This window comes from Megalopta genalis, chromosome 6, assembly GCF_051020955.1.
Source record: "Megalopta genalis isolate 19385.01 chromosome 6, iyMegGena1_principal, whole genome shotgun sequence".
Lineage (NCBI taxonomy): Eukaryota > Metazoa > Arthropoda > Insecta > Hymenoptera > Halictidae > Megalopta > Megalopta genalis.
This window is the reverse complement of record NC_135018.1, coordinates 3,832,275-3,851,452: the sequence shown is the minus strand read 5'-3', so window position 1 is coordinate 3,851,452 and position 19,178 is coordinate 3,832,275. Positions and strand designations below refer to the sequence as shown.

General features: G+C 34.7%; 1 protein-coding gene and 1 long non-coding RNA gene across 3 annotated transcripts in view; one reads left to right on the top strand and one right to left on the bottom strand.

Moving 5' to 3' along the window:
• Nucleotides 1-19,178, bottom strand: part of foxo (forkhead box, sub-group O) — a 182,714-nt gene that overhangs the window by 138,525 nt on the left and 25,011 nt on the right. The gene's annotated exons all lie outside the window — the stretch shown is intronic.
• Nucleotides 174-2,081, top strand: LOC143259718 (uncharacterized). The gene is made up of 2 exons (XR_013033738.1): nt 174-309; nt 1,729-2,081. It is a non-coding gene; the product is annotated as an uncharacterized LOC143259718 (long non-coding RNA).

The following is a 19,178-nucleotide window of genomic DNA, read 5'->3' as shown; positions in this document are numbered from 1 at the left end:
CGGACGACGTACGACGGACGACGAACGACGAAGTCGGCGGAATTGCGAATTGCGACGCGAGTAGAGAGCCAGTCGTGCCCCTTTCGTCGCGCGCGGCGATTGGTCCACCTCTCCGTGCCGCTCCGCTAGCAGTACTTACTTCGTTTACTACGCACAAGAAACACGATGTACAGTCTTGACAAACAGTCCAAGGCAGTCTTGGCACCCGGAGTCGTGTCCCCGCCGCAACGCATCGAGATGACGATCGTGGATCCGAGGACCAATTATAGAACCCACTCGCGCCCCTTCGGCATCTAATTATTAATAGACGTAAATAATTTCAATGTAAATACTCGGTGCGCCAAAATGACAGAGCCACGTATCTACATAAGTCCGATAAAGAAAGCCAGCTGCACGGTTCGGCGTTTCGAAAATCACGCTTGACGTATTCTGACGTAATCTGTGAGCAAAATTGGAGAAATTGTTTCTACGATTTTAACTAATTGTTTAGCAATATCATCAAACGATAAGTGAAATGTAAACATTACTTCCCGAAAAGATCGATAGAATATGTTAGGTTCCATTAACCCCTTAATGCACAATTTAAAAAAAGAAAACCGACCAAAAAAAATCAATTTTTTTTATCTAAGAAAATACATATTTGGACCTTAATTTCAATAAATATGTAAAAAAAATGCAAAAATTACTAAAAATTCAATAAAAATAGTGGATAAATAATTATAGTGAATATTGAATCGCATTGCAGATCGAATTTTGTACCCATCGTACTGTTTTTCAATTAATATAGGTAACATAACATAAATTGCGACGCCGACCGTATATATACGGGTCTGCACATTTTGGCCGGTTTTGCACGCCCGTGTTAATACGTTTCTGCGCGTTAAGGGGTTAAATATCATTACTAAAAAAATCCTAATTACATCCTAATTACTAGAAAAATAATTTCTGTAATAACAATTCAGAAACTTCTTATCTCTTGAAATTGTTTTTAAAGAAGTGACTGAAAATATTGTGTAGTTTATGAATATTTAGTATTAGTCTTTTGAATATTTTGTATCAAGAAGGTGTTGTGTTACATTGCTGTATAATTTTTTTCTACAACAAACTGCCACCCTGGATGTTATTCATCTTTTGTTAGAGAACTTCAAGCATCGAGAAACGATTTCAGATAAGACGACTAAAAATTATTCTGAAATTATATTACGAGCGAAGGAAAGAATTCGATTCGATCAAGAATTTTTAATAATTTGCAAATGATAATAATGTACTGAAACAGAAGACACAGCGACTAAGATTAAAAAATTTGTAAAATTTTACTTACTAATTTTATATTCCGCAAATACATAGCAACATGTGGTCATTTATGAGATTAGTTCGATTTTCCTCCAAAATTCTGCAATTCGACAGCATTTTGCATCGCATGTGATCGTATGTGCATCGCAGTTGCAATTAGTTTTGAATAATGTCTGCTTAAAATGCATGCGAAGTGTATATCTGATATAGGGAATAATCGAGAGAGCAACGATGGAAAAATGTTGTCAGATGAATAGATAACAGTGCAAAAGTGTTTAAATTTAGACTCAGCATTTTAATGTTTCCATGTCTGGATGATGAACGTGTTTAAAATCATTATTTGGTGTATAAGTGGCTCTGACATTGACGTATCATATGCGTCATCGAGTGCAAAATGTGCTGCATAACTTCCGGAATTGGACAATTTAATTTTAGGTGGAATGTTATAAGTAGAACATTGTATGTAAGCTGTGGATCTTTATGCATATATGACGTGTGCATATTTTCAAAATGCAAAACAAAAGAAGTTTAGCAAAGCAAGGCAACAACGAGTCAATTTTTAATCAACGAAGGAAGCTGTTCTTTAATTTTAGTGTTTGTAAAGTGACTAAGATCTGCAATCTAGTTAAAAGTAACGTTTGATGAAATTAAAGGATGACCAAAAGTGATTATTTGCAAGGCAACTAAATCGCAGAATAATTTTTTATACATGATAACTGCAAATTTTTGTATAAAAAGAATTGATAGCGGCAATTTAAACATTAAAAAACATTAGAAAGAGTAGAAAAGTGTTTTAGAGACTCCAGAAACTTCGATTTCTTTACGTCTGCGATTTCGTGTGTTTGCTTAATTCAATCAATCTTGTTCAGGATGTCATATCTTAAAGAGAAAGAATACCAATGGATCGAAGAATCTTTTGTGTAAGATCCTTTCAACTCCCTGATGATTTCTGGTTTTGTATAAAAACAAAATTGTGGAATCCTCGTTCATCTTCCTGTAAATCGGTACATAAGTAATTAAGTTAGAGCTGAGAAATGACAAAGAAGCAGATTAAACCAAGGAGAAAGAAATAATAGAAGGGCCAGCTGAAATACTAATTTACAAACTCGTGTTTATTGCATTCGATTGGCCAATGTTCTGTGTCACGACGATTTTTATCAACTGATACGTAGATTAAAAAATTAATTTCTGGTTCATACAGCGGGTGTAGCGAATTCGATTAGGATCTGTGCGATACGAGAATGTTAAAAAGATAAATCTTAACTTTTCGGTTTTTCATTGTATTATGTGGATATTTCTGATCTTGGAGAATTTTGTGCTGTTACTGATTGGTCTGAACTATACTAAAATGATTGCTAATAAAGATACGACAATTCACTATTGATTATTTCCATTGAATTCTTTGGAGAAATTAGATCAACAGGCAATGAATTACTGCGACGAAGGAATCCATGCACGCAAAATTTGTAAGACACGTAATAAGTATATTAACAGATAATCTTTCGTTGCTCCACCTTTGGACCTGATGATACTTAATCAATCGAACGTGCGGCACATACGTTTCCTTCTGATTTTTATTTTTACAACATTTTCATTTAATTGAATCGCTATGTACTATTTTTAACCGCTATAGAATTATCTCTATAAGTGTCTCTCCCTTATTAAAAATCGTACGGTACAGAATGCAATATTAATTCTATTTTCGCCTATACAATCGGATTTACATCGGACCTTCGTAGCTTACGAACGACACGATGGAAATAGTACCCAACTCACATCGGCATGTTGTATAATAAAATAGTACTGTCGATTAACAGCAAGCATCATCGGAGTAAGATCGCTTTGTTATCGAGTCATAAATAATGCTAACAATTGTTTATGATTTACGGTTATCTGAATCGCTCCATTCAGTTTATTCGAAGCGAATAGTGCCACGGTTACGTCTCTATCGAAATCACAGGAATTTGATAATATAAAAAATAGTGTACAAAAGTAATCGCGCCGGTGTCTTTTTCCCAATAACGACAAGTCCGTCACCAACAGATGTTTGTTATCGGAAGCTTATCAAGGAATGGAGCGAAATTAGGATTCGGATTAAACCAGAAATAATTTGTTTGAGAAAGAAATTATAAAAATTATAATATGATAATTAGAATCTTTTCACTGATAATTAGAGGAATATGAATTAAGAAATAAAACTGTTATTCATTCATTGTTATTCAATCATTATTCATAAAAATATTAAGAAAACACACGATATATCGTTATTCGGCATTAAAAGGGTTAAAATAAAAACTGAATAAATTTTTACTGAAAAAAAAACACTGGAGAACTACTTATTAGTCTGTTAACACATTAAAGGCAGGGGATCTTGACGAAAGTATGCTAGTAACGCGGCGACCGCCCGCGTAATCATAAAAAAATTTAGACTTAAAAAAGTTTATTTAAACTCTTAAAACTAAAAGAAATATTAAAAGAGAACTATAAACACTAATTAGAAAAAATGTTTTAAAGTACATATTTATGAGAAGTCGAGATAAATTGTAGTACTACGACTCCCGCCTTTAATGTGTTAACTGGAAAAAATGAAACAGGTAGGAAAACTTTTGTTCGCTGCGAGACTTAGTAGTCATTGATAAGGTTGAATCTGTGCCAATCTATATAAATTAATCACAGATAGAAGATATAATGCGGCTTACTTCGATAAAGGATTAACAAAAAACGAAATCGGTTTGTTATGTCCGTGGACTATAGATCATAGCGCGTCAGAGGTACTAATTAATGTAGCTCGAATACGCGGTTATGCACTGCTCGTGGAATTAGTACTCGAGGACTGATCATTTATTACACCTGCTCATATAACATTGAAAAGAAATGTCAAAACGCAAGATATTGTACAAAAGTTGAATTTTCTGGCATCAATCTAAATGGCTTAAAAAACAAAGAGTTGCATATACCAAATTCATATCTCACTGCATGGCACATCAACTTCTTCATAATTCATCCGTTAACTGCGAACGTGGAATCCGCTCATACGTGTTTATCTGTATCAACGGATAATGCATTGTTTTATTACGCATCTACTTAAATAACTTATATTCCAGTTTGAATAATATAAATTATTTTCGACTGCTACATTTATCTGAGAATTATGTTCGTAGAGTCGTTGTTAGGATATAACGAATACATATATATAGTGACTTCCGATAATATTTGGACACTTTTCAAAACGCAATAGCTTTCTTAGAACTGGACTAAACGACTTGAATTTTTTTATAGATGATAGAGCGACCAGTTTACTAGACCGTAACTAGAATGCTTTTTTTTAACTTTGCTATCGCTTAGAATAACAAAATAAAATTTAAAAAATCTCGTTTCTTAACTTTTTTATCTGAGCCTACAACGAAAATTTAAAAAATGTGTTTTGTAGATTTCGACAAGTTATATGCATGTTAGAAATTTCATCAAAATCGGTTGACCTGTAAACAAACAAACCTTTCTCACAAATGTGAGAAATTGGCAATTTTTACAATCTTTGAACGCTTGTAAATGACTACGATGAAATTTTCAGCATGTATACAACTTACCAAGATCTACAAAACGCATTCTTAAAATTTTTGTTATAGGCTCAGATAAAAAAGTTAAAGTCTTTTATATTGTCTTATCATTTCAAGTAATAGGAATATTGTAACAAAGTAATTTAGTCATTGTCTAGTATACTAGTCTCTCTATCATCTAAAAAAAAAAAAAATTCAAATCGTTTACTCCAGTTTTAAAAAAGTTATTGCGTTTTAAAAAGTTAATCCGAATATTAATGGAGTTACTGTATGTATAATCTACACCTAATGGAAAAATATGAAATGAATGACCAATGAAAAATGTAAACAAAGAGCGGCCAGATTACATTCTATCACGTGTATACCACATTATAGCGAAATCATAATTGCGATTCGATCGCATGTGAGCGTATGGAAAAAAATTCAAGCCAGCTGTCCGCGATAAAAATAACATTGAATGTCACCGATCGGTTTCGTAATAATACTTAACTGTAATATTAATAAATCGTGCATCTAATCGTGATGTGGATTCGATGTTGAATTAACCTTCGGACAGCCGATAATCTAACAACGACGTAAAGGACCCATATCGGCTTACTAATGACCTTGTAAAACTTCTATTATGTACACTGTAAAACAAACTTTTGAAAGTAATAAGCATCGTCACATAATGTTTGCAAAATATTTTCAACATGAAGCAACGCGGAATATATTATACGGCATTTAGTTGGAGTGAGCGTAACTTAAAATCCCGCATCTTAATGTTCACGAGATTGTTATTCATGAATTGTATTCAGTATTATTATTTATTATAATGGGACATAAATTTCATTAGTCTTATCAGAGGTATAAAGATAGTAAAAGAAAGTATGTAAATGAAAATTACATATATTATGTAGTTGAAATTGATATCATTATCATACAAACATATTAACGTGTAATTTCATTTAATACGTATTCTACACTTAATTTTTAGTCAGTACATTGCAAATAGAAATTTCCGTCTGAAAATAATCAAAATTATCAGTGACAAGGGAATCAGGTCGATTAAATTATGATTCAGCAAACACACGACTTCTTCCTATTTAATAGCTGTTCATTATTTTATGTATATATTTTAAGTAATTACTAGTATCAGTTTGTTAGTATTACAGCGAGAAACACCATGACGGATCTTAACCTTTAGCGCTTCACGCGTTTCGCGAGTACTACCTATCAGCAACTCCGGCACGTTTTTGGAGCAAAGCGCCTGAGATAAAGGAAGTCATATTTTCAGCGGAAAAGATTACACGTCCTTTTTTGTGAAAGCATTTGATTTTATTCATTTTATGATGCTAAGTATAAAAATGGGCAAAAAGTGTTTTAATCATAATGGTACACACGCTAAGCACGTTTTCACTACAAATAACAATTGCCGACGTCGACAAAAACATAGCATCTTCAGTGTAATCATGTTAAAAACATTAAACTCCGCAGCAGAGTCTTCGGATTTACGGAACAAATGACTAAGGCGAGAAAGTACGGGAACTATGCAATAGTATGTATGTAATTCTTCAGTTGGTGAAGTAAAACACAAATGCGCTTTACTTTATATGCTTTTTTATTTAAACGCTTGTTTTAAAAGCGTTTTTATTTTATTTTATTTAAACTTGCTTTACAATTTTAATGCACCTACGCTTGTTTAAGCTTAATCTTAAGTATTTTCTCCAGCAAGGAAAAACATAGTTAAAAAATATCATTATTTTCCTGGACAGTTAATGGAACCTATTAATAGCAGTAGATCATAAAAGACCTTTTTTACGCCAATGTATCCGATGTTCTGCAAATTCCAATCTGGCTTTTCGTAGTGTTTAGTTTGCCGATCTAGTTTTGTCGCGGATCGAGTAACATGTTTAAATTCTTTGCCTCAGTTTCCGAGACCGTTGACTTACATATGTCGTACAGCTGAGCGACATACTCTTTTAGATGTAAAAAAGTATGCGACATAATACTATCAGTGAAAGAAAAATAAATCTCTAAGTTACACATAGAATTTTTCGCAATGTTCGTGAATGTCTTATAGTTTTGTCGCGGTGTGTACGAGCCCAAAATCATGTCAAAAGTCTCAAACGTAATTTTACCCTATCCGCTGCAATTGTGTTGCAGTGGTCTACAAAAGCTGCTGTTTTCTCAGTAATATTTTACAAGTTCCACAATCAATCCTCCAGATTTCGTTAAATTTCGAGGGGTGGGCAGCCACGGGGCATCTTTGCGAACGGTTATTCAATATTTGCTTTAGATATCCGATCGTCTACCGCATCCCCAGGAACAGGAAAAACGGGGTGAAGCCAACTATGTCTGCATCGGCGAGCACGTGAGCGGTTTTCTAGCGATAGGAGTCGATGTTTGTCAACCAATTATAAATTATATCCCTTGTGACGGCCGAAATCGCGTGCCGATAAGAGCAGCCGTTACGAGTGTGAAGACGCGTAACTGTATCTGCACAATTGCCATCGGTGAACTATATGCAAAACATATCACGGAACGACTACCGCCACGGGCGGATACCCGTTCGTTCTCGGAAATCGACTAATTACCCGTTTTCATTGTCGCGTAAAGAACGAGCATCGTAGTAGATGATAATGATGAAAGCATCACTATCTAAAATAAATTTTGGAGTTTGCGCACTATTCTCGATTTCTTTCGAAATTTTTTTTTTGAACAGTGTATGGAGCATAGAGCTAGTATAATATAAATGTAGTTATGCTTGCTCCCAGTCAGAGTTTGGCATTACTCGAATTATGTATTTGGAATAAATGTTTATCTAAGATAATTATCCGAATGAATTCTGTTTAGTCGAATATTTTATTCGAATTATTCATTACTCGTCATAGTAAAATCTTATATCTGCCGAAAGTTGTTACAGTGAAGCGTCTCTTACAATAGCTCATTAAACACATGTTCATCAAACAGGATCGACATAACGTGTAATCAAATTACTTCTACAATGCTGCATTATTTCTACAATAATCTAACAACATAGCTGTAGTCCATAATTTTAAGATACTCGAAAAGTGAGGTTGATATAGAATATTTGATATCTACTTTACGTTCATTACAAAGATAAAAATGCTATTAGAAAGTAGACCGACTCCTAATCATGCTGGTATAAATATCTTATCACATAACTTATGTAACACTATGAACACCGAAAACTACATATTATGGACTGAACAGCAACGTACGAAACTATGTACTATGTAACTATGTAACTATTTAACTAACTATGTAACTATGTAACTATGTAACTTTTATTTTAGATGACTGGGGAACTAGTCTACTAGACAATGACTAACATGCTTTTTTTAATTTTACTATTACTTGGAAAGACAAAAGAAAATAAAAAAGCTCTCTACTTTAACCAATAAAAAAATGTAGATTTAAAGATATCAAAATAATTTCGGACACTGCTCTGCGTTCGAAGAAGGTTGTATAAAATTAATAATACATACGTTTACTAAAACTACGAAATTAACTCTGATGCGAGAATTAATAGCCAACGTAGAGAAATATTTAGTCAAAATTCAATATTTATTGCGTTTTATATACAGCAAGCAGCAATGTGTATGTAAATGTACCTATAAATAAGCTTCCGCAATCTAGCATCTAAATTATAAGTTTCGAAAATTTCACTCTGAACAGAACTTCCTTGTATCTTTGAATGTCTATCACAGGCGTAATAATTATCATTAATGTTTCTTGGTTATACAGACCACGAACGAAGCGAACGATCTGTGAAATGGGCCGATCCACCAGCAATTTTTGAGTTTATGCGTGTTTTTGTTTCTTCTGGCACACTTGAGCTAACATTTAAGTCGCGCTGACGAGTCTGTGCATCTTTAAACGAGATTCGAAAAGATAAGAGTATCGTAGTACATACATATATATCAGTCATGCGCATATTATACGCCATTTTATTGAGACGTTTAAATTATTAATAGATTCGCACAGTGCACGTTGAGGTTAACGCGTTCGTTACCATGATATATGTTACTATTACTACTTTAGTTTAGTCCGAATTTTAGTTTAGCTTATAGTGTTTACTGCCTTTGCCTAGATACCAAATAATTTAACTTCAGTTGTTGGAAATTGGAGAGCAGGCTTATGATCTGCTAAAATTCATAAGTTTGCTGTATCGTAACTATTAATAGCGACATCTTAGGCGAAGGAATTTTGACATCACCCACACAATCAGTACTCTCATATTCGTTAACCTAATTATCAGTTGGACTTTCTTGAAACACTTTTCATCCCCAATAAACCACCGCTTTGAATAATTCCTCTTAGCTTCCTCAACAAAGTTTAAGTTCACTCAGTAAAGTTGTGTAAGTTATCTTACAAGGGTTATAGCTGGGGAAGGGTATTCAAAGTAACCTTCAATCCTTTCGTATTGACAATGGACGATAAAACGTAAAAATCAATGTGGATTCATAAATAATCTGATAAATTACAAAAGAAAAGTATTTTATAGAGATATTCGATCTCTTCTTTCTAGAAAAAGGCAATTGGACACATCTTATGGAACATTTTTTGGAAGTTTTGTTACATTGCTAGTCATATCAAATTGAAAACACAATGAAGTGCTAAAAAGTACGAAATTGATACTTTATTATTGCAAGAATGATCAGAAATTCATTTTTGGAACCGCAATGAACTTTGTATACCTACAATCAATCTTACATCACATACCAACGTTTTAAAATATTTATTATTCAGTTAATTTACGAAAATTAAATATTATAACTCAATATATAGATATATATTTTGAGTTATAATAATACAAGTATTTTAAACAAAAGGTAAGTAATATGTAAGCTTGATATATAGATAGATAATTTCTGTTGGAAAAATGTTGTTCTCTGTTTCCCTTTCCAACTTGATAAATTAGAATAAATGTCAAATAACGAATAAAAAATTAATAGATAAAAATGAATACATTTTAAAATTAATACGTAACCACATGAATTCCATTCTACGATATTAAATACCATTCACATGTCGCAATGATATTTCTCGTACTATGCAAAATACTCGCGGAGACGTTCATCAGGTTCGTATATCATTTACGCGTAATTCTAGTAGACAACGAGTTCTTCTGCTCTATCTCATTATACCATGTATGCCAGGCAACATGGCGTCACGTAGCCTGCTGGAAGAATTTCTTTGTTTTCCGAACAAACCAAAAACGTCGTATAACGTACATCTTCTGGTCAAAAGATTAGGACCAATCACAATCTATTCGTAACAGAATTTAATTAAATATAGCTGTGCAAAATTTTCATATAAATTCTGATCAAACCGAAAGATTTTACGAAAACGGCGGCGGCCACGTAAGCTTCAATAGATGTGTAGTTAAGGGTTAACACGTTCTCTTGCACTTTTTATTTGGAATCTATCATGACCACGATATAGGTCATTTTTATGAGCATCATTACACCAGTTAAAGGTTAAGAGAAATTCGGCTTTATTCAATGCAAAAATGCCAGCTCTCTAAAGCTTAACACTAAATCTGCCGAGTCCTAAAAGTAATTGGCGCACATTACTTTATGATAATGTTGATTGATTTAAATCTTTCGCCATTTTGTTCAGATTAAAAAATTCATTCAATCGTTTCCTACGTAAGAGTCTACAGAATTACAGCAACTTTGGAAGAGAAAAATTGCGAAACCGGGCGTTTTGACCGGCTCGGTTAGCATCAATGCTGCTTCGTATAACGCTTTGTCTCCTGAGAGTACATTTTGACCATTCATCGGCAAGCCACTACTGTGTAACACTAATCGGTTGCAAAGTCAGCATAAGGACACGATAGGGAACAAGAAGATTTTTCTTTCACACTAATCGTGCGAAGTGCCAGAAAGCTTTTGCCGGGGAACCGCGACATGAGTTTTATCTGTCTCGAACTGATTGGGCCTGATCTCCGATTCGAGGCAGTGACCTCGCGTGCCCCTTCTCGTCCCTCTTCGCCGCCATCTTCTTTGGCCTCCCTGTCCCCTGTGGTCGTCATACTTGTCGATCCTCGTCGCTCCGTCCTCAACAGTTTCGAGCCCGTGCCTCCTCACTTTGTCTCTTCTCTCCATTTCTCTCGGCGAGAATCTCATTTTCTCTTTTGCTTTTTCTCACGGCGAGATACGGTGTCCCGCATAAAATATTCGGTAACACGCGCGCGCGTGTTGGACCGATGCACGCATGCAGACGCGCGAGCACACACGCGCACGGGCGCGCGAGTGATCATTGAAATGTGACGCAACTCGGCTACGCTCAAAGAGCGTGTTCTTGAACCTACTTGACACTCGATGAACGAAAAAAAAGCGTCGAAGAAAAAACAACTTTGGAGAGCGGTACCGTGACGCGCGAAAAGCGCGCGGATTTTTATGCGAACCGGTGTCGTCGTGAGCATGAACGAGCGTGCTGGTTCTCGATAAGTACTTCTCGCTTGCTTTCTGCTCGTTTCACGGAGGTATTATTCGTTGAATTGATTTCGAGTTGAACAGTTCATAACGAGGATCGAAATATTTAGTATCCGGTACCTTTTCGATTTTGTTTGGTTTTAGAGCAGTAAGTCGTGCGATCTGTGTGTTGGAGTTTTCAGATTCGATAATTTCATAGTTATTGTAATATATCAAGTCTAGTGCCACCAATCTGTGATGGACTGTTTGGAGGTGTTCAATAACGAATTATTTATTTTTCGAGTGATATATACTGGACTTTAACGTACACCGTTGCAATAATGCAATACAAACGCATGTTTTTGATGTGCAGACTGTGAACGTGACGCGTTTACGACGGAACTGAAAAACTGAGATGAAAAACTATGGTAAAGAATTTGCGAAGAACTTTGAGAATCTCAATATACTATTGTTATCGTATTATAATTGTTAAGGAAAGAAATTTTGTATATTGGCACAGAATATTTTTATTTTGCATAAAGATCCGCAGAGTGACGAGAATTTAGTAGTATGTATTGATATTATGCCGCAGTATTCATTGGTACAAGATTATTCATTTATGTTTTGGTTCATTAAATGCACAACAATTAACGAAGTTGTATGATAAAAATGTTTATAAGCATTTTTTTAAAAAAAGTTTAACATTGTCTTCTCGATAGCAGTGAATTGACCATGACTGTGAGCTTTTTCAATTCAGTTCTTATTTATTATATTATACGTATATTTCAGTGAAAAACATGCCATGTACTGATTTCTTATTCGCAGAATTTTTCGTGTATCGACTTGAAAAGTTAATTCGATAGTGATAATATCATTCAATCTTGTCAAACACTTTATTGATTAAGAAATGCTGTCTGGTCATTAGAGTGTGTGGTTGGTGAAAGTTCAGGAAAAGTGATCATCACTTTAATTAATCCCACGGATTGAACCAAAATAACTTACGGAAAGATTCAACGTTACAATTAGGAATTCATACCGCATACGCTATATATATATGCATAATCCCCTGACCTTTCACCAACCGATTACCAGTTATACTGACAACTGAAGAATTTTTGACGCGATAAAAATTTCGGCGATATCGAACGCTTGAAATTAACATCGAGAATGTTTTCAAGTCAAATCACAACAATATACTGTTATTTTTATTAGTGTACAATTTTGTTTTGAATTTCCTAATTGAAATGTTGTATCTCAATCTAATGTCTTTTTATTTGTAATTATTTAAGATAAACATTTTCAAAAAAAATCGTATCGTTGAATAGAACGAGTGAATAAGTGATGATTATTTATTTAACATTACAATCAAGGTTTTGTTTTTATAAAAACGATTTTTATAAGACGACTATGAACATATACAAATAGAATTGAATTGAATTACGCCAGTTTAATTTTGTTTGAAAAAATCTATTAAATTTTTCATTTCTAATTTGTCCCACTCATCTTGAACACATTTTTTTCATTCGACAATGTTTTGAAATTGTCTGCCATTTGCATATACAGCAAATGAAAAATATATAGAATAAACTACGGCTCATTGAGTGACGTTATATCGTCCATAGCCGCAAGACCATGTTACTCAACTGAGTTTTATGTTCGATGCAATACATCAATAGATAAATACAGAATGGCCCAAATAAAATGTAACAAACTACTGTTTCCGAATTTCATAACAAACATCGACGTGAATATCTTTTTTCGATTAAATGAGACAAAGGAATGGATTATTTATAAACAATGTAGAACCGGACTAAAATATAATAAGTAACTAAAATAAAATTCTGTCGATAATGGTGTGTGTTATTCGTAATCAATATAAAATTCTAGCCAATATAATTCTAGTCAATATAAAAACTAGCAATAATCTAGTCATTTATTAATCATTAATTAGTAACCAAAATTTTTTCAAGTAAAAATTAAACGGTTATACTTAAATTTTATCTCGCTTTGATTAGAATAGATAAAAACAGGAATCAACAAGTTAGTCTGCATATTGATAATTAAACGTAACTATATAAATATTAGAATTGTGTGTGTGTATTCGAAGTAAGAAAACGACAGGACTCGTGGGGCGAGCTGATATTATTGTCTCGGAATAGTTTTTCTCTGCCAAAATAGAATTCCTCGGGCAGCAGTGGAAAGTAAATAAGAGCGGAAGGTCAAGGATACCGTCGGAATTCGTGGCTGAAACACCGATGGCAAGAACAGAATTTCCTCGACGAAAGTTCTGATGCGATGGTCGGTCGGGGCGGACGCTGCCGGCGTTGTTTCGTCATTGGGTTTCGAAGTGCCACGAATTCGTTCGGAAAGTACGGCGGCGCGTCAGTCAAGATTACACCACACGCAAATCCCTTGGAACGATCGTGTCGAAAAAAAAATCTTCCCGATCCATGGAAAGCTATTACGTCACATAAAAAAAAAACGTGGAGGAGTACTTGGAATTGCTAATTCGCGGCGACTCTTTTAGTAGAAGACATTCTAATAGAGACTATGAAGAAGACATCTAACATTCTACTGCAGAATACTCCAAAATATGAAAAACATTTCTCTTAACACTTCACTAACTAATTACTAACTAACTAATTACTAACTACTCTAACAATCTCAACAATTGTATAAATCAATGTATTTCATTTAATCAAATTTTTTCTTTAAATTCTAACGTTTCGCGAATCCTAGTCAAATTAGGAAGATATACATAATAGGTTATCGTCAAAATTAGCTTTCAAATCTCAGGGTAACGCGGCGGTCGAAGTGTTAAATAATTCAACTAAATTCGAAAATAGTAACTCCTTCGTATTTTATTTTTTTCATATCTACATTGACCAGACTATTTTCTTTTTAACACGTTGCGTGTTGCGTCGATCACATATGTATATGAGTGACATTAATATTTAACTAGATTTCGAAATTCATCGTTGTTGAAGAAAGTTCTTATCTTGTAACGAGCCAAGGACCTAGTGGCTTTGTGTGGTCGGAGATTTGATGCGATTTTAGTGTTTCGGTAAGGAAATGCCGGTATGGACATGCCGATATCAATTTCGTCAAAGGGACGTCACTATAAGGATAAGTTTCCGCGAGCCAGCCGATGTCTGTTCCACCATGTGGGCGTCACTAGTAAGAAATTATGTACTAGCAACTATCTATGCGAACCAACTGGCCGACGTCGGCCAGCATACGCTAAAATTCTTTTATGTAGTCATAGTTTGTTGTTGATACTTTGTTTTGAATGGTTGCCTGTAAGCCAATACAGTAAATACTCCCTAATTTTCCTTCAGCTTGTAAACAAAAATGGACAATTTGGGAAGAGGAGATACGATTACTCGAGCCTTGCACCCAGTTTTTATAATTAAAAAAAAAATGAGCCGTGAAGCCCAAATAAAATCCTATCTCATCTTCCTAAATTGTCCATTTTTGTTTACAGGTTGGAGAGAACTTGAGGAGAATTTACTGCACACGGATTGTCTAGGTTTTTTCCTGAATATGTCTTTTCCAATTTAATTTGCTATCGAAATGAAGTTCAAAATATTTAATTCGAAATTGATGTAACAAAATCTCACGAGCCCGATCGACCGTTAGAGGATCAAACTAAACACATAGAATGTTAGAAATTGCTGAGCAGGACTTAGGAGATCAGTTGCTTAAGTCGCGGCCACGCCACATCACGGAAATAGGATACGCAAAATATCTTGAGTAGGTACGAGATACATACTTGTACGCAGGTAACTGCGCGACGGCTCTTTGAACGGGGCTTCCGATCAAGGTCGTTTCCCGCTATCTGGAAAAACGCAGTATCGCCGGTTCTGCTCATGTCGCAATTTTTCATTCATTGTATCTGGTCGCAGTCAACAACGGCCTGTATAACCGACACGACACGATACGACACGACACGACGCGAAGCGTCGCTGTGTTTTATTTGCAGCAAGAGTCGGTTTGTTCGATGCTAAACCAAGGTGCGTGTAAATGCTGCCCGCGGTACTATTATAACAGGCTGCAGATTCGAAAAGACGTAACACTATTATTGGTAGGTGCGGTTTTACCGATAGAAAAGATCAGTCGTTCGAAATCCCAGCTTACTAATATTTGTTGTTGTCGCTGAATGGAAACTGCATTCACGAAGCCATTCGTTTAAGTCGGGCCATCAGGCGTGAAAACAAGCGCGAACAGTAAGCGTGAAACCCGTTAGAGTCGCAAATGCATCAGTCTCTCAAAATTTTTATTATTTTGCAAATCAGTTATGTCTTAATAACTACGGATTAGTAACTTAACACTAAAACCACCAAGCCCTACGTATATGCAACTAATGTATATTGTTTTATAACATTGACAAGATTCGCTTTATTCAAACTTCATACGAATTCCATTACAACATATTTTCGAATAAAGTATAGTCTATCGCGAAATTACTCGTCGAAACATTTTTGCAATTTCGTTTTGACTGGTTTGGTAGCTTAATGTCAATAGTCACAGATAGTGCCTTAAAAATAAACATTATCAACAGTTTAGTTTACTGTAATAGCTGAACAGATAAAAACGCTGTTTAAAGAATGTTTTATAAGGCAAGACAAAAATTATTTCAAGTGTGAATAAAAATACATTTCAAGTACAAAGACAAAAATGGTCATTTGTACTAATTAAAATACGAGTTTGCATGCGTATAATGAGACTTTTTATCATGTTTCTTTTACAGAGTAGTAAAGTAGAGTTTATTTTCTAGAATTAGTTCATTAAATATTTGGGTATCCATTCTTTGTGACTAAAATTCGGGGCTAACGACCGAATTAGCCAATGTACGACGTTCATATTGTTGTTTCTGAGAATATAAAATTCTATACGCATTGATCAACACGAATCGTAACATAATCATGAAATGCTAAACAACATGCAATTATATTTAGCGTCTTGACGTCACAATCCTTAAAGTGTGCATTCGTTAACTTCTTACTATTTATGTGAAATTCATGGAACTGGTACCAGATGCAGTATCTTTTTGTTGACCACTACATCCACGCACGTCATCATCTCTGAGTGGAAATTTTCAATAAATTCTACATTATTATCTAATTTCTATCCTTTATTATCTAATTTGATAGTGATAGCGTAAACGCTTCGTATGATATCGACGTTTGTCCATCGAATTCAAATATTATCGTCACGTACTACCTTGATTATAACGTAACATGTGCAATGTCATTAATTCCATTTGTTCTAAAAATATTGAAACCGAGGTGCAGTCTAGCATTACTTTCCTTCGATGTAGAACAATATATATAAAACAGAGTTTTACGCGTCGTAATGTATTTGTATTTGCAACATCAATTAAGTATTTCAATCAGTATTTCATTTAATACAGAAATAAATTACTATTTTTTTATTTAACGAAGGATACGAAAGCGCAGTTGAGAGGGATGGTATACACTCAAACCTGTTTTCGTGCGGTCTTTTTTTATACGATTTTTTGGGGCGATTATTTTATACGGTATATGATCTGTTTTTGTGCGGTAGGTAGGGACCGCAGAAAAAAGTCGCACAAAAGATCACATAAAAACGAGCGCACAAAAATAGATTTGATGAAAATATTGTATGTATGAAAATATTTCTATTTCTTAGTTGAAATATTTTTATCCAGGTCGGGTTGCAATACATGAGTGAACCATGGAAAATTCAAAGTACGCGCGAGATTCAAGATTTCGACGCGTGGAAAACTATTAAGAAAAGAAGCTTCTTTTGTTTTCTGGTTCGAGCAGAGTGCAATCTGCACGGTGATCGGTGCGCCTCCGCGCGATGCGTGCACACGTCTGCCCGCGAAGCGTAACACACGTAACGAATGTACGATACTCATTAGGAGAGTCAAGGGTATGTTACGTGAAGAGTGCGGTTACGCTCCGGCTCTGACCATTACGTCATCGAGTGTGCATCTATCGATGCACATGCAATAGCCGCGTTTAGCCTGAAGAACGTGCAAGCGCCACCGAAACGCGATACCGTGTATGGTTGAAAGGGAAAACGTTTCTTTCGGTTTCTTGTTCCCTTTTTCATCGCAGTCGCTCGATTTTCACGACTGGAAATTAGCACCGGCCCACGGACGATTTTACTCTTGCGTTATGTTTTCTTTTGTGTTCTGTTTCTACGAACGCGTTGTTTCTCGCGTTGCGGGATGATAACGGTGGTCACGTGTTCACACTTTCGAACCATTATTTACAGTTTTGGCAACGTCCATAATATTTCTTGCTGCCAATGTTTCTTTATCCTCTTGTTGCCGCTACCCCTTTTGTACAAAATGTTCGACCAACACCGTGAATATGGAGGAATTATTTGAGCGTTTATCAAAATCGAATGTAGTTGATGTATACGAACTAAGTAAATGGGATAACTATAGTAGAATAGCAAGATCGATATAGAATAATAAATATTCTTGTACATCTACCAAATATAAAACAATGTAGCTTTTAATAAGATTTCAAAGCTATCAGAAAAATGTCAAGAAATTTTTTTACTCTGATCGCTTAAAAATCGTCTAACGACCCAATACAAGTATTTAAACAGCGTGATAAAGTGTTCGAACACTTTGAAAGTTCAAATCACTTTTAAATTGTCTCAAACTGAACGTTATAATAAACTCATTTGTTTATTAATATAATTTTATAATATTACAATGACGAGTTTCAGATATATGAAAATTTATATAATTTAATATACAACATGATTCTTAAGATTCGTAAAATGATTTTTTGTTTCGAGAATGATTGGCTAAGAAATATTAATTAACGACAATGCTCGTTTATACTGTTACTTCTCGTGAATGTCTAAAATTCTCGACGCTATTGGTACACCATGTGAGTTAATGAACTGTAAGAGGTTAACGTACTGTATACTGTTAATATGCGTGACCGGGACTACCCTCGCTGTGTCATATCGTTCAATATAACTATTTCAATGTATATGCAGGTTTCAGTGCCAAAAGTTGTAGTATAAAAATGATAAGAAGTGACCTAGTTGCAGTACAAGGGTCGCATGCATTCCAAGAAATCTCCCCTAATCTAATCCAAGAGAAAGGGTCAGGCACAAGTCAGTGAACGTTATACCTATATACATATGTAACGTAGAATCCGCAGTAATTAGTCCTTTGCGATGGAAATGGTATTTGGCATGAATGGCCCGTTGGTGGGAATTAGTTTCCATCGTGCACTAAAAAAATGTGGATTCAGTTATTTATTTTCCAGGAAATTTAAATTAGATATAATAATTATATAATTTGTCACATTCTCATTGTTATCTAAATATTATTATATTTGATTTCGATTATCAGTATTTAGGCTTTACGACAATTTCATTTCATAACAACAAAAGATTAATGATAAAGTTTATACCGTTGAAAATGATTTAGTGACATATATGCACTTGAATTTTCTCCGCGCAGTAGTACAATGAAATGATCTCCAGTTTCACAAGCAACTTAAAGCAGACAAAAGGTTATTCATGCAAATATTATTCGCGAAATAAAAGTAAGGAAACAATGAATTCAATTTTTTTTTTATCTCGACTGTCTCGATTAAATAGGAACAACCAACATTTTGAATTAGAGTGTTAACACATTGATGATCGGTCACGAATTAACTCGTGTACTTATGCCCAGACATCGTAAACTGCTGGTCAACAATGTGTTAATAGTGGCCGATTACGTTGATCGTTGTCTGGCTCTTATCTCGTGTACCATGAGGAATAACACAGTTATCACTCCTTTCTCATTTTACATCTTCTTGGTAACTTCTTTGGAGAACTGCGCGCGGTATTCCGTAATTAGAAGAACAAAAAGTGATTGAATAGACGTAACTCAAACATG